Source organism: Cebus imitator, unplaced genomic scaffold, assembly GCF_001604975.1.
Source record: "Cebus imitator isolate Cc_AM_T3 unplaced genomic scaffold, Cebus_imitator-1.0 Scaffold19, whole genome shotgun sequence".
Classification (NCBI taxonomy): domain Eukaryota; kingdom Metazoa; phylum Chordata; class Mammalia; order Primates; family Cebidae; genus Cebus; species Cebus imitator.
Genome location: NW_016107334.1, coordinates 6,437,658 through 6,453,907, shown reverse-complemented (window position 1 = coordinate 6,453,907; position 16,250 = coordinate 6,437,658). Strand labels below are relative to the sequence as shown.

Genomic DNA, 16,250 nt, shown 5'->3' with positions numbered 1-16,250 from the left:
TGGTTGAACTATTTTAACTTCTGCTTATCCTTTAAAGGTGGTCTAGATGGTAAAAACAAAATCTTTAATAAATGGGAGAGCTGTACAGTCTTCTGTCTTGGATTTTTGTTTTGTCCATATTGTGGTAGTATAATAGGGAAATCTTTAGAATGTAGATCTTGTTTACTTGCCATTTTTCCCCCTTGATCAACTGGGCTTTTGACCACTTCACCTAAAAAGAAGAAACTGTCAGAGGGAGGTGGGATGTAAGCTATTTTCATAGGCTTTATCCTCTAACCCAACTTCCAAAATGGTTACTGCTTTTTCTAAGAAGTAGAGTAGAAATGTCCCTGAAGAAAAAACAGCAGGCTCTCCTTTTGTGTTTAAAAAGGGGCTGGATGTGGTGGCTCACGTCTATACTTCCAGTACTTTGGGAGGCCGAGGAGGGTGGATCTCTTGAGCTCAGGAGTTCAAGATCAACTTGGGCAACATGTCTCTACCAAAAATACAAAAATTTACCAGGCATGGTGGTGTGCACCTGTGGTCCCAGCTACTTGGGAGGCTGAGATGGGAGGACCTCTTGAGCTTGGGAGGCAGAGGTTGCAGTGAGCTGAGATCACACCACTGCACACCCGCCTGAGCAACAGAACAAGACCCATCTCAAAAAAAGGGGGGTGAGGTGGGTAAAGTGCAAATTGGAAATAGGAAGTTTCCTGGAAATGAAGCGACTGACTTGAGTCAGATGCTAGGGATTAGATTTGTCCCTCCTAAGGAGGAGTTGCTGAAGTCCTTCACCTCGTAGCCTGGCTTGAAGTATGAAAGGAGAAACAATTGTCAATTTGAATGTAGAAAGTGCAAAATCTGTCACTGGGCAGAACAAGGAGCACATGGCTTTTCAACCACAGGACTATTTCACAAATTTATATTCATTTCTCTTCATTCTGACTCATTATTGGTTTTCCCTGCTCATTTTATTTCCCCTTGAATTTGTATTAAATTTGTTACACGCTCTTAAGGGAGAGAGGTTCTCAAGAGTGGAGAAGATGCTACCAATAAAAAAGGTTAGTCAGGGGAAGAAGTCAGCCTTGGTGCATTGAACTCAACTATAGTTTATCTCAAATTATTTCCCCCTTTTTGGAGAACAATATACCTTTCTCCTCCAGGAAGCTTGAAGTCTCAAAGGCCTTTGTTAACTTGATCTTTGGGAGTAGTGTTTTAATTTTTCCATAATCATCATGCAAATTGATCATGATAATCTCTGGAAAGGAAAATAAGTGAACCAATGGCCTCATTAACTCCAGTGCTAGGGGGACCCACGTTCCTGAGAGCTGGTGCCTTTACCCCATGGTGGCCCAGGACTTCATTGTGTATGACTTGGCCCATACCCATTGGGAGCTGTGGATTGTTCCCTGCCTGGCCTGTTTAAATTGCCTCATACATTTTCCTCCCTTACAAAACAATAGGGGAGTAGTCTGAAAGGTTCCAACCTTACAAAAGAAATGTTTGTATTCTACTCAATTCTAAGCAGCATCTCCAACTCTCCAATAACAGAACCATACCATTGATGCACATGTCTTATCCAGACTTTCCCTGAATGACATCGAGGTCTCAAATTGCTAGACCCTGGGTGACAAATTGAGTCAGTCAGCATTAAAATGTGTGGCTCAGATGCATAATTCTGAATGCTGTTCTGCTGTTTAGGAGGGCTTTTTAAAGAGTGTGTTTTAATTTTAATTTAACACTGACAATGACAAAGACAAATAGATCTGTCCAAAATATACTTAGTAACAGATTGTTGAGTTGGTTATTAATTTCATATAAGCGGTTCTTTTTTTTTATTTTTATACACTGTAAAATTCAGTAGAAATCAGAATCAAATGCTATACACTTTTATTGATTGCCTACTATGTGTCAAGGAAGGTGTTAAATGTTTTCAAATGCTGTCTCATTTATCTATCCTCATCTTACAGAAGAGGAAAAGGTGGTATAAAGAGGTCAAATCACCTGCTAGCTGGAAAGGGGCAGAGTCATTTACAGATCTGCCTTATCATTAACAAATTTTGGATGCAACCCTTTGAAAATTAATTTCTTCCAGGCTGCATACAGCTAATAACTGTTTCTCAGTAGACCTTGTCCTGTCAGTGAGTAGACAGTAAATGCCTATAAGACTTGGGGACCACAGGGCACCATAAACCTCTGGGCATGGATTGTCACTCAGTGGGTGTCCAGGACCATACCTTGAACACACCAGTGCCTTTCACTGAGTAATCAGATCTGTGGCTGAAAATTGTCTCTTCCTCTTTTGGAGATAATTGTTTTCTTCTAGGGAAGTACAGATGCAGGATGGTACACACAAAGCTGGTATTGGAGAGTTATAACCTAACAACCAGATGGGTTAGCCAAAGGAATCTGCCTCCTGAGACAGGACAGGGCCAGATGCATATCTACCTTTGGAAAACCCCATTTATCTCAGCAGCAGTGAGAAAATGGGTTATATGTTCTTTTAAGTCACTTTTACCTCTCTGGAGGAATTTTCTATGAATATGCATCAACACCAACTACTTGTAAGCGATTACGTTAGAATACAATGAAGTATACCTTCTATCAGTTTTGTTGTGTGTCTACCAAATGCTGGGAATTGTTCTAGGTGTTACAGTTCCAAAGACAAAAGGGCCTAATGATCTTGTAGGGAAGGTGGACTTATGAACAAATGCCTGCAAAATTAAAAAGATGACTGGCAGCAAGCACAAAGAATGACATAAGGAAGGCATCAGACAGGTAATCACATTGGGGCTGGGTCTTCAAGTTATTAGTAAGAGTTCCTTGGATGAAAAAAAAAAAAAAAAGAAAAAAGAGTTCCTTGGATGAAAAAGTTGGGGGAAATATATTATCCTATTTTGAAGGGACTTCCTACTCAATTTGACAAAAGAAGAGTATGTTTTTGCCTTGAAAGTAGGAATAAACATGGTGTAATCTGTTGAGGAAGGCTATGCTCTGTGGAGAAGAGCAGGCACTACATTCAATTTATCTTGTAGCATGGTGTTTTCTCAAACTAGCCTTAGAAAAATACTGGTTCCTCGAGGTGTTGGTTGGTGTTGTCTGGAAATACAGGGAGCCTCTGAGGCCAAGTAATGTGGCAAACACTGGGTAGGCCAGTTACTTGGGGTTAACTTTCCTGTAGGACTTCTCAGAGTCTTTAATATGCTACTCTGCATCATAAACTTCCAAGAGCTTGCCCTGTAGCTATTTGTCTTTCCCTTTTCGTAGTGCACATAGGTTTTCATGGATCTCAGCATGGAAAATGCTGCTTTAGGGTAGAGGCAGCTGCCAGCAGTCTTTAGAAAGTGAGTGATTTCTGTTTCAGAAAGGTAACACTAGACACCTGGGAAGAAAAACACCCATGGTGAGAAACTAGACCCAAGGCCCCCTATAACGAGGCTGTTAAAATTTTCTAGGCAAAAGAAAATGAGGGTCAGAATTAAGGCAGTGAAAATGGAAGGGAAGAGATAGAATTGAGAGAGACTTGGAAGGTGGAATGGATACTCTATAACCACAAGGATGGTGGACAAGAGAATAAAGATACTTGAAGGTGAATCCCAAGTTTCTAGTTGGGAAGCTTGGACAGAGAAGTGTTGGGTAGAAGATGAAAAACAATTTAATTTGGAACATACAGACAAAGATGGTCAACTCATAGCCAGCAACAGGTGATACTAATGAAGCAAGATATTTCCCTCACCCCTTCATGGATGGGAATTGGAGTGCACGAGTGCTAGAGCTAGCCGGCCACTTTGGTGCTGGCAGGGGTAGACTCCAATCTCTCTGTCCTGCTGCGTTTTACCCCTTGCGGTAGGGAGAGTACAGGTGAGTGGGTGCAGGAGCCGGGGTGAGTGCTTTTGGGCACTGGCAAGAACAAAACTTTGTGTGGGCCCCGTTTAGGGGAGAGCCTACTACCTCTGAAGCTTCAGTAAGTGTGTTACAGTGTCCTTTTAGCTTTCCCGTCTGTGGATGGCTTAAGTGTTAACAGCTCAATGGAGGGTCAGGGTGACAGCCTGTTGCACCTATACTCGTGGCATCTGAATCCTTGTCTGGCATCCAGGAGGAATGAGGTTGCATGAAGGAATTGGAGATGGTTAATGTGGGGGATTTTGTTGACGATGAAAGCGGCTCTCAGTGGGAAGAGGAGCTGAAAAGGGGAAAGAGTGGGAGGGTGAACTTCCCCTGGAGTCCAGTCATCCCCAGCTGGACTCCTTCCAAGGCTATGCTGTCAATCTGTCCGTCTGAAGTCAAGCTGCTTCTCTCCAGTGTCCAACCATAGATGCCGGCATCCAGTTGCTTCTCCTCTCTCTGCTGGCTGAGCCAGATGGTGCCCATAAAAGCCATGGGTAGTTTTGGAAAAGGCAACATTCAAGTGGGACAACAGGGATATGTACTCCCACTTTTGGCTGCAATATTAGGCTTTTTGGCTTGAGGGTGGGACCCTGGATGGGGACCTGCCCTCTTCTCCCCAGAGTTTCCCTGCCTCTGGTCCTTATCACTAATCTGCAGTTCAGGGCACAAATAAATGTATTTTCATCTTTCTGTGATGCTTCAAGTGACTTTATTATCTTGCAATATCTTAGGATCATCATAATTAACATAGTATTGTTTGACCATAAATGTATACCAATGCAGGTTACAGAGAGCTATGCTTAATAGAAAGCTGAATATGAATTATTCATTGAGATACTAACATGCGCCTAGTATAGCAATATTTAAAGAGAAAACAAGTAAACAAACAAAAAAAGTGAAAAATAAAAAGACATATTCCTTGCTTAATTTGTTTGTTATCTTAAGCCTAGAGAAGACATTACAAGTGGTCAGAATACTAATGTTAGGATTCTGACCTTTCACTTGTTATGTGATCTAGGGCAAGATACATAACTTTTTAGTGCTTGGGTTTTTTCATTTGTAAAATATTATTTGTAGACTATTACTATCTTTCTCATTAAGGAGTTATGAGGTTTAGCTAGGGTTAAACAAAAAAAAAAACTACTTCATACTGAATGTATAAAATAAATTTCTTTAGGAAATAATGTATGCATTGTGATCTACTTAATAAGTTTTACTGTTACTTTATTTGGTTTCCAGGTAATACAAAATAATAATGTGTCTATTTGAATTGCAAAAATCAAGCTGGTTTGAATTAAAGAAGTGTGAAAAGCTCTTAGGTTGGCAAAATATGTAACACTTCTATCAATTAAAAATAGGTAAAATGTGTTAAAAAATAATGAAAAGTTCATGCTTTAATTGAACTGGCTTTTTTCAAAAGCCTATATTTTTACAAAGCTTAATGAAACAAAAATTGAAGTGGTGCCCATTATGAAATCTGTTAATTGTTATTATTCCCATAAAGTTTACATGACTTAAAAAAGTTTTGCAGTGATGCCAACTAGAAATGCATACTACCTGCCTTTCCTTTTCTCTGTATTTATTTTTTGATAATAGAGACCAACAGTCACCATAGCAAACAGAGCATTTACTAAATTGAAAACTTCCTTTAAACATAACTAGAAACTTTTGACACAAGATTGCTAGAATTGCAGGGTATTTTTTTCTGTCTGACAAAACTTCCTTCATTCTTCCTGGCTTCATCAAGTGCAAGACTGTTTCTCTACTTATCTCTAATACCGTCATCATCTTAAATATCGTTGTGCTGGAAGGCACTGCAATATTAATTAAAAATACAGTCTAATTATTTACCCTAGTTGGTTCATACAAACCTCTTTGGTATAATCAGTGGACTCCCTTAAGGGGTTTCACGGTATTTCGGAGTGAAATAGAAAGGTTTGTTTCTGACTTGCACTTGGCTCATGAGTGTAATTAAGTATAACCTACAATTCACCTTTAGGTCACTAGATCAAATACAACTTATCTGGGCAATGTCCAAAGGTATGTGCTGATGTTGACTGAGTGCTGACGGGCGGCATACATAAATGAGTGGAACTTTTAATTTACCTCCAGGCGTCTCAGAGAACATTCCGGGTGTTTCAGAGAGTCAGAGGGAAAGCAGAGGGCAGCCAAACAGGTCCTTCATTTTAGACAGTCCCCAGGACAAAGCATCACAAACCAAGCTGAAGAGCTGCTCAGATGGCTGGAGGTGTTTGGCGACAATCTTCTCCGACTTCTGGCCTTAGTGCTAACCTAAAGTTGCAGAGCAACCTCTTCTAGCTGTTGGGGGTGTGCTATGAAGCCTCCTGGATGTGCCTGGGGCTCAGCCATCAGGGAGATTGCCTTCTCAAGGAAAGCTCCAGGCACAGCATCATGCTCAGATCCAGGCTTCAAAACTATGTCCTTGGGCTCATCTGGCATAACAAGGGATCAATTGATTTCTCAAGGAGACTCAAAGGGTCCATTTGTCTTTCTCACAAATATGTTTTAGAAAGAGTGAGAGTAAGGCCAGGTGCAGTGGCTCAGGCCTGTAATTCCAGAGCTTTGTAAGGCTGAGGTGTGCGGATTGCTTGAGCCCCAGAGGTTTAGTCCAGCCAGGACAACATAGTGAAACCCCATCTCAAATATATATATATATATATATATATATATATATATATTTGTGTGTGTGTGTGTGTGTGTGTGTGTAATTTGTATATATAATTATATATATATTAAATATAATGGCAGCATGTGCCTGTAGTCCTAGCTACTCAAGAGCCTGAGGTGGGAGGATCACTTGAGCCTGGAAGGTGGAGATTGCAGCAGTAAGCCGAGATCAAGCCACTGCACTCCAGCCTGGGCAACTGAGCAAGACCCTCTCTCTCTTTCTCAGAAAAAAAAAAAGGAATAAAATGCCCCCAACTCCCATCTTAAGAAAAAAATCAGTGTCTGAAAGCCTTGCTCAGTTTGAAACATTGAATTGCCTGGCCTAAGGAAGAAGAGAAGTTCATAAGCAGCCCCATAAGTTGGTAAGAGAGCTTGGAAAATGGAAAACAGTGGTAAAAATAAAATAATCTTTAGTTGTAAATATTGAAATTCATTAGAAATAATAGTGGCTGAGGCTAGGCCTGTAATCTCAGCACTTTGGGTGGCTGAGGTGGGTAAATCACTTGAGGCCGGGAATTCGAGACCAGCCTGGCCAACATGGCAAAACCGCGTTGCTACAAAAATACAAAATGAAAATACAAAAATTAGCTAGGCGTGGTGATGTACGCCTGTAACCCCAGCTACTTGGGAGGCTAAGCCATGAGAATTGAACCCAGGAGGCAGAGGTTGCGGTGAGCAGAGATCATGCCACTGTACTCAAGCCTGGGTGACAGAGCAAGGCTCTGTTTTTTTTTGTTGTTGTTTTTGTTTTGTTTTTTGTTTTAGTTTTGCTCTTGTTGCCCAGGCGTGAGTGCAATGGCACCATCTTGGCCCATAGCAACCTCCACCTCCAGAGTTCAAGTGATTCTCCTGACTCAGCCTCCCAAGTAACTGGGATTACAGGCATGCACTGCCACACTCAGCTAATTTTGTGTTTTTACTAGACACAGAATTTCTCCATGTTGGTCAGGCTGGTCTCAAACTCCTGACCTCAGGTGATCTACTTGACTTGGCCTCCCAAAGTGTTGGGATTACAGGCGTGAGCTACCGTGCTCGGCCAAGGCTCTGCTTTAAGAAAAACAAAAAGAAATCATAGAGGCTGAACTGTAGATTTATTGATGGATATTGTGGGAAATAAGAAGAAAATGGTGATTTAGGTGAGATATGGAAGGCTTTGAATATCTCGAGTGTTTTTTTGAAATATCTAAAGCCAGTTTTACCTGCATAAGGAACTCAACAAGAAGGTCTCAATTCACCTAGAATTGAGTGGGAATCGTTATTTTATATGACTTCAATTGAATTCAGTCTAATATTTGGCTAAGTTAAGAATTCCAGGTAGAAACGGACTAATTATGTTTCATAATTCAACAGGTGTTTGCAGTCAGGAAGGTAAATCAAGATACTGAAGGTTTCCATGAGGAAGGTAGTAGATGCTGTCTCCCTTGGGGTGATTTGTGAAGAGGATAAAGAATAAAGCAACCAGAGACTGTGGCCTTTGGGTTTCTGCCTGCTGAGAAATGACAAATAGAATCCCAGCCAGCTGGAAGCTCTGATTCACAGAAACAGGGGAGGTCATGTGAAATATAAAGTCAAACAGAAAGAGCTACATGGAGAGTTGCTAAGTTTTATTTTAAAACTTATTAATCTTGATATTGGGGAGTGGACCGGACTTTGGTGGAATCTGCTAGAAAGCATTCTACTATCACATCTGTTCCTGCAGGTAAGCTGTCTATCCATCCATTCACTTTAAAATATTTATTGAGTTCCTACCGTGTGCTAGTTCTGAGATAAAGAAAAGCAGACAGGCCTTGACCTCAAGGAACTTACAGTCAATGAAGTGCCCAGGGACTTACTGTACCATGGAAATGTGAACACAGTGTGAGGTGCAGAGAAGAGGTGGACAATGGCCAGGTCCTACAGACCCTTGTAGGCCAGGGAAAGTATTTTATTTTCAATATTAAAGGAAAGGAGGACCCATTTAATACTTTTAAAATAAATCTTTTTAAAATTTATTTTTAGACAGAGTTTCACTCTGTCACTCAGGCTGGAGTGCAGTGGCACAATCTCAGCTCACTGCAACCTCCACTTCCTGGGTTCAAGTGATTCTCCTGCCTCAGCCTCCTGAGTAGCTGGGACTATAGGTGCACGTCACCACACCTGGCTAATTTTTGTATATTTTAAGTAGAGATGGGGTTTACGATGTTGACCAGGCTGGTCTTGAACTCCCGACTTCAAGTGATCTGCCTGTCTTGGCCTCCCTCACTGAAGACTTTTAAGTAGGGAAATGATATGATCAGTCAGATTAGCTTCCAGGCTTTGGGTTTTCTTTTTCTTCTGCATCTTCATGGGATTTTTTTGGATGCCCAGTTTCTCCCTGCTGACCATGTATGTAGACGCACTTTTCTAATGACCTCCGAAAATTAACTAGGGCATGAAAACTGTTGTGTTGATGAACTGCAGAAATGGAAAAGGATAAAGAGACCATTTTTTTCAGTTAAGTTTGGGACCTTACCACCTTACCACTGGATCACACAGTAGATGTCATTAGTTGGCCTGGATCTGATGCCTGCCAAATTTTCTCAAACAATTGCTCATGGCATGGCTCTATCCATAACCTCCATCAGGGCCTTAGAGCCACAGAGCTAGAGCTCCTTAGCAGAGCAACCCAGGTCATCAATGGAATGGTTCCTGTTGGTCTTCTATGTGTTATTGGCTATAAAGTTTGTAAAACATCACTTCTTAAACTCATCTAATGGATTGTCAGTTTAATGAGATGTTCACAGGTTCTCGATTAAAAAGAATAAAACAAAAAACTGGCTGGGTTTGACAGCTCACTCCTGTAATCCCAGAACTTGGGGAGGCTGAGGCAGGTGGATCACATGAGGTCAGGAGTTTGAGACCAGCCTGGTCAACATGGGAAAGCCCCGTCTCTGCTAAAAAAAAAAAATTACAAAAAATTAGGTGGGCATGGTGATACATGTCTGTAGTCCCAGCTACTCGGGAGGCTGAGGCACAAGAATTGCTTGAACCTGGGACGCAGAGGTTACAGTGAGCTGAGATTGTGCCACTGCACTCCAGCCTGGGCAACAGAGCAAGACTCTATCTAAATAAATAATAAATAAATAAATAAATAAATAAATACCACAAAGAAGGCAGGGGAGTCTATTAGTCAAATACATCAGGAAAACAAACACAATGTGTAATATCCTCACTCTTCAGGAGGCATATAATGTACTTAGCCTCACTAAAGGCTCCAAGAAGTCCTGCAGAAATGTGATTAACGGGACACTTCCCAAGCATGATCAATGTTAAACCCTTTTCTCCACCTAACCATGGTTACCTTGTTGAACAGTTTGGGAAACACTGCCCCGGCTTAACCTCTTACTTTTGCCAGGTTAGTTTATTTAAACCCAAATGCACCTTTTGAACTTCTCTTGCTATGGCTCTGTTTATGCTGTTTCTGCCTTTGGGAAAAATCGTCATTATCCTCTCTATCTTTCCAAGCTCATCTAACTCAGATGTCACCTCCTTTATGAAACCCACTCTGATGAGCCTAACTCGGATTGACAATGCTTGTTCATCTAACTTTTGAGGTACTTTTTTTTTCTTTTTTTTGAGACAGAGTCTCGCTGTGTCACCCAGGCTAGAGTGGCACCATCTTGGTTCACTGCAACCTCTGCCCCCCCGTTTCAAGTGATTCTCCTGCCTCAGCCACCATGCCGGGTAATTTTTTTGTATTTTTAGTAAAGAAGAGGTTTCACCATGATAGCTAGGCTGGTCTTGAACTCCTGACCTTGTGATCCATCCACCTCAGCCTCCCAAAGTGCTGGGATTACAGGCATTACAGGCGTGAGCCACCACAACCGGCCTGAAATTTCTTGAAGGTATTGATGGTTCTAATTTTCAGGTTGGAAGGCAGAATCATGAAGGAACACGAGCTTTGGATCAAGACAGTTATTTCAGTCACATTTTGGTTAACCAGCAGCATGACTTTGGGCAATTTCACTAAGCCTTAGCTTTCTTATCTATAAAATAAGGACAACGAACTCCCCACCTCTTGGAGGAGTTGTGAAGAGTAAATGAGACTGTGCCGTGTCTGATATATTGTAAGCAATCTGTACATGTCAGCTGCTGTCATTATTGTAATTATTATCATATCAATTACTAAGACTGCTAAAAATAAGAAGGTCCCTTTTTTGTTGTAGTGACTCTACATGCCCAGTATTCTAGACAATCAAAATTCCTCAATATTCTGGATATTTTGGCATGCAAGGAGGCTGCCTCTCTCTTTGCGAAGGCAGAGAGAGGTATGTTAGATGTATCCATTGTCTAGCAAAGAATCGTCTTCCTCCTAGAGACAGAGAGTCTGCTGCTGTGACTTCCACACTCCCCAAATTTTCTGTTCCATCCAGATTGGAATAGTGACTCTCATATGCAAACACATAGTCCAAGGCATTCCGACTTCTGGTTCAATATAAGTACTGTGTCTTTTTTTTTTTTTTTTTTTCTAACAGAGTCTTTCTTTGGAGTGCAGTGGTGCAATCCTGGCTCACTGCAACCTCTGCCTCCTGGGTTCAAGCAATTCTCCTCAGCCTCCTGAGTAGCTGTGATTACAGGCATACACTGCCATGACCAGCGAATTTTTAAATTTTATTTTATTTTTTTCAGTAGAAATAGGGTTTTATCATGTTGACTAAGCTGGTCTTGAACTCCTGGCCTCAAGTGATCTGCCTGCCTCAGCCTCCGAAAGCACTGGGATTAAAGGCATGAGCCACCACGCCCGAACAAGTGCTGTATCTTACGTGAAGAGGTACTTGGTCCCTGCCTGTGGCTAGCTTGTCTATCTGGTATACCTGGCCTGGACATCAGAGTACATGCAGTTGTAAGTCAATGGCTGGACAGATTCAGCTCTTTAGTTGCTTTAGGTTAAGTTTCACTTGAATCCATGTGATCATTTATAATAAGATAGTTCAGCAAAATAAAATATCAAGATCTTTTTATATTTTGCATGATAAATATATATGAATTAAAAAGAACTTCTGTTTATTCACTAAATGTTTATTGAGTGCCTACTATTTACTGGGCACAGTTATAGGCAGATATACAATAGTTGTTATACAACAGCACACAAAATACAGACATCCCTATTGTAATGGACCCAAATTCTGACAGGAGAAGAGAGAAATCAAACAAGGGAATGAACTAATGTATTATATACCAAGTGATGGTAAGTGCTATGAAAAAATTAAAGCAAGACATGGAAGACAGAGAGTTGAGAAGGCCAGGGAAGTCCTTTCTGTTACGATGATATTTGAGCTCAGGTATAAAGGAGAACCTGGAAAGTACTTGGGCTAAGGAAACTCTCAAAAGGAAAAGGATCGTGTTGCCTGATAGGCAAAAAAAGGAAGCCAAGATAAAGAAAAAGAGTGGTTTGAAGCTAGCTAAAAAACATGTCAGATTTTCTGGACCAGCCAACAAGTATTTTACCTGCAAAGGAATCGAGAAGGCATTGGTGGGTTTGAAGGAGAGGCACTACATTTGCGTTTTTGGGAGGTCACTCTGGCAGTGCCAGGTGGAGAATGAGTTGAGGAGAATGAAGTAAATACAGAGGAAGAGGGAGGAGCCCAGATGACTGGTGGTGTTTCCAGGCTGGCCATGCTGGAGGAGGAGCAGATTTGCTGAGAAAGATGCTCACTTAGCTTGGTTCTGGAAGGGCGACACTGGGGCAGCCCAAGAGAGAGCCTTTCCAATGCATATGGAAGCAGTCAGTTGAGGTAAAATTTTCCTGGAGAGGTTTTAAAGCTGGTGGCTCATGGATGGTGACTGGGGCCATAGTGGGAATGCATGGCATTATCAGGGAGCTCCTTAGATAGAGTCAGAGAGAAGAGGTCAAAAAATAGACACGTAGGAAGGCTGAAGATCTAAGACCTGAAGGAGGAGCCAGAAAAGAGGCCAGAAGACACCCCCGAGCCTGTGAAAACCTGGAGGCTGCCCGCCAGATAGCACGATGATCAAGACTTTAGGTTCTGGTGTCCAACCCGTCTGTCTCTGAATCCTGGTTTCCCAAAACTGACATGACCTTGGGTATGAAGCCTTGCAGGGTGATTGGAAGAGATTACATGTACTGTGTTTAACATCTTTAGCACGTTGTCTGGCTTGTAGAAGATGCTCAGTAAAGTGGTAAATGTGGAAAGAGATATGGAGAGGCATAAGAATGGAAATCGAGATGGAGACGGAGACGGAGATGGAGGCATTCCCTAAAAATGTTCAACTCGAAGTCCTTGGCAGCATTCACAGAAGGAGTGGCAGCATCTCAGTTAGCATGCCAGAAAAGGATCTGCTGTAACTCTACACAGCCCAGAGCCTGTCATGCCCTCGGGTAATGTAATGAAAGGTGTTTTCCTCTCTTCAGAACAGGTGCTCAACTGATACAATTTAGAGTCTCGAATTCCAAAGCTTAATTGTTTGCTCTACATACAAGTTAGCCCAGCTCAGAACACCTGTGGACTATGTTCTTTTGATGCACCAAAGCCTGTCTTTTATTAAGCCCTTTGTGAGCAGTCAAAATAAGACCAAATGTCCATGTGTTGCTGCATATCCACATGGGCATGAAACAAGCCAGCCAGCTCAGGACAGCACAGTAAGTGCTTAAAATAGCAAGTGAATCCTTAGGCTCTGGAAAATATGGTTACATGATTAATGTAACCAGAGTCAGAGATGAAATAACATTAAATATTTTATATATATAGAAACTTGCCTACACACACATAAAATTCCCTGTTAGTTGTACTTGAGGTTTAGCCATGTTGAATCGATAAAAAATGATTTACAGCGGATGGTTTTCAACAGCTCGTTGTGCTTTCAGTCTTCCATAAAGAAGTTAAAATTAATTTTAATATGTTGATGGTGCTTATTGATGATAATATTCATAATAAATATCCATCGGAAAAATTCTCCGGCACAGCTTTGTGACAGAGAGGTCAAGAATGTTAATGACAATCAGGACTACAAAATGCAATCCAGTCAATTACTTTAATTAAATCTAAAACTACTTTATGTTTTTTCATTTATGTAGTAAACTGGTAGTGGAGAAAAGGGCACCATCTTTATCTGGCTCATTGTAGAGTCCAAAGATGCGGTCTTAGATGGCGTTTTAACATTTGTAGCTCTTATATCCTTGTGGAATATTTAAAGTAATTATTGGTCTTATAAGTAATGCTCCTGCTTCTATAAGAAGAAGAAAAGGTGGAGATTTCCCTTTGAATGCCGTTCTGTAGATGGAGAGCTTTCTCTTCACAGACACTAATCTTGTATTTACAGACTGGGTTATATTTGGTAGAGCCAACATTCCAGGGTAAATGGGTGAAATGTCTACATTTCAGTGAATCCTTTTTAATTATATTGTTTGGGATCAGAAGAAAAAGAGCACAGCTGTCTAAAGTTCTCCCTACCACAGAGGTTCAAATGCTTATAACCCAGTCATCATGGCTGTGCAAAACGCCTTTTTATTAATTGTGTTGTCATACAAAAGTTGGCATCACCTATGTGTTTAGGCTATTAAACTTGGAGAATAGAAAGGTGAGCATTTTGGAAAATGAATCAATTGATGAATGAGCAATTCGTTCAATTTTTTCCGTGAATATTAAGAGTGTGTAGTGCCTACTGTGTGCCATGTAGTGTTGTGGGCATCTGAACACAGCTGTAAACCACATAGACACAATCCAGCCTGGACCTCAAGGGATTCACATTTTAGCTTGAAGGAAATGAGGAAACAACAAAATAATTAAACTGAATTATATCAGATAAGGCAAAAACTATTCCAAAAACAAAACCCAAACAAACACAAAAGCAGGATGATGGTAGGTTGACCAACTTTTCCTAGTTTGCCCAGGCCTGTCCTGGTTTTAGCACAGAAAATCTTCTGTCCTAGTTAAGCCCTCAGTCCCAGGCAAATTGAAATGACTGGCCACCTTAGTAATAGGAAAGAGAGCAGCTAAGTGAGAGTTTATTTTGGATGAGTGGTCAGGGAAGGCCTCTCTGGGGAGGTGATACTTGAGTTGAGATAAAAGCAACGCAGGCAACCAGAGCAGTGGCTCACGCTGGTAATCCCAGTACTTTGGGAGGCTATAGTGGGAGGATTGCTTGAGCTCAGGAGTTTGAGAACAGCCTGGGCAGCTTGGAGAAACCTTATCTCTACCAACAAAACAAACAAAAAACAAAACAAAACAAAAATTAGCTGGGCATAGTGGTGTATACATCTCTACTCCCAGCTACTTGGGATGCTGAAGTTGGAGGATCCCCTAAGCCTGTAGAGGTCAAGGCTGCAGTGAGCTGTGATACCACCAATGTGCTTCAACCTGGGTGACAGACTAAAACCCTGTCTCAAATAAAGGTCTCACTCTGTTGCCCAGATTGGAGTGCTGTGGTGTGATCACATTGCTCATTGTAACCTCGAACTCCTAGGTTCAGGTGATCCTCCTGCCTTAGCCTCCGAAGCAGCTGTGACTACAGGTGTGCACCAACATACCTGGATAATTAACTGTTTTTTTGGTAGAGATCAAGGTCTCACTTTGTTACCCAGGCCGGTCTCAAACTCCTACTCTCAAGCAATTCTCCTGCCTTAGCTTCCCAAAGTACTTGGATTACAAGTGTGAGCCAAGTGCCCAGTGCCATAGTTATGTTTTGGCCCAACTCATGCCATGGTGACAGACTTTGAAGGTATAAACTTATTTAGCTTAAAATACAAAGATGTGAGAAAGTACTTTTGGAATGGTAGAGTGAAGACATTAAAAGAAACAAATCACTTTTTCATAAAAACAATAAGAGCCCTGGAAAAATAGTTAAAAGCAACTTTTTAACTTGCCCTAGTCCCATTGCACTCCCTCCAGTTCTGTAGTAACATTGAAAACTAACAGCCTCATAAGTATGGTATCCCTGAAAGTAAGCAGCCTAGCAGCTACTGAAAGGGAGAAGTCCCATCTCCAGAAAACTGTCACTATTTGACCTCTCTCACAGCTTTCTTTGATATAACTCAGACTTTACTCTGTACTAGTAGCCTTTTACTAAACTATTTGTTGAAAACAGTCAGTGACAATTATTTAATGTGGCAGCTACCTGAGGTGATAATAACAGGTGAGGCTACCAACAGGCTGAGCAAAACATTTAAAAAGGAAAAACTAAAGAATGATATGATCATAGAAGGCTTTGAAGAGCTCTAACATATTCCTGGGAATCTAGAAGTCCAAGTGCAAGTTTAGGGCTATGTACCTGCTCCAGAACCTGAGGAGGCTCTGAGCTCTCATCTGACCTGAAGGTTCTGTGTCAGCAGGAAGTGAAGGCTGAGTCATAGTTCTCAATGGCCTGACTGAGGACTGTAGATGCCCTTCCCTCTTTCAGAACTTCTTGCCAAAGACTAGGGGATTCATTGTTTCGAGTCATTTAAAAAGATCTCTGGGCTGGGTGTGGTGGCTCATAACTACAATCCCACCCTTTGGGAGGCTGAGGCAGAAGGATCATTTGAGCTTAGGAGTATGAGACTAGCCTGAACAACATGGTGAGATCTTGTGTCTACCAAAAAAAAATTAAAAATTAAAAAATTAGCTGGGTGTGGTGGTATGCCCCCGTGGTCCCACCTGCTTGGGAGGCTAGGCAGGAGTATCACCTGAGCCCAGGAAGTTAAGGTTGAGGTGAACTGTATCTGTACCTTGTCTCAAAAA

The 16,250-nt window shown here is 41.4% G+C and overlaps 1 long non-coding RNA gene across 4 annotated transcripts in view; it reads left to right on the top strand.

Moving 5' to 3' along the window:
- LOC108295980 overlaps positions 1 to 16,250 on the top strand; it is a 155,589-nt gene that overhangs the window by 62,525 nt on the left and 76,814 nt on the right. For all 4 annotated transcript variants that reach the window (XR_001821692.2, XR_005198341.1, XR_005198343.1 and 1 more), the window contains exon 4: positions 7,906 to 8,254. This is a non-coding gene — a long non-coding RNA (uncharacterized LOC108295980). The remainder of the gene's footprint in view (positions 1 to 7,905; positions 8,255 to 16,250) is intronic.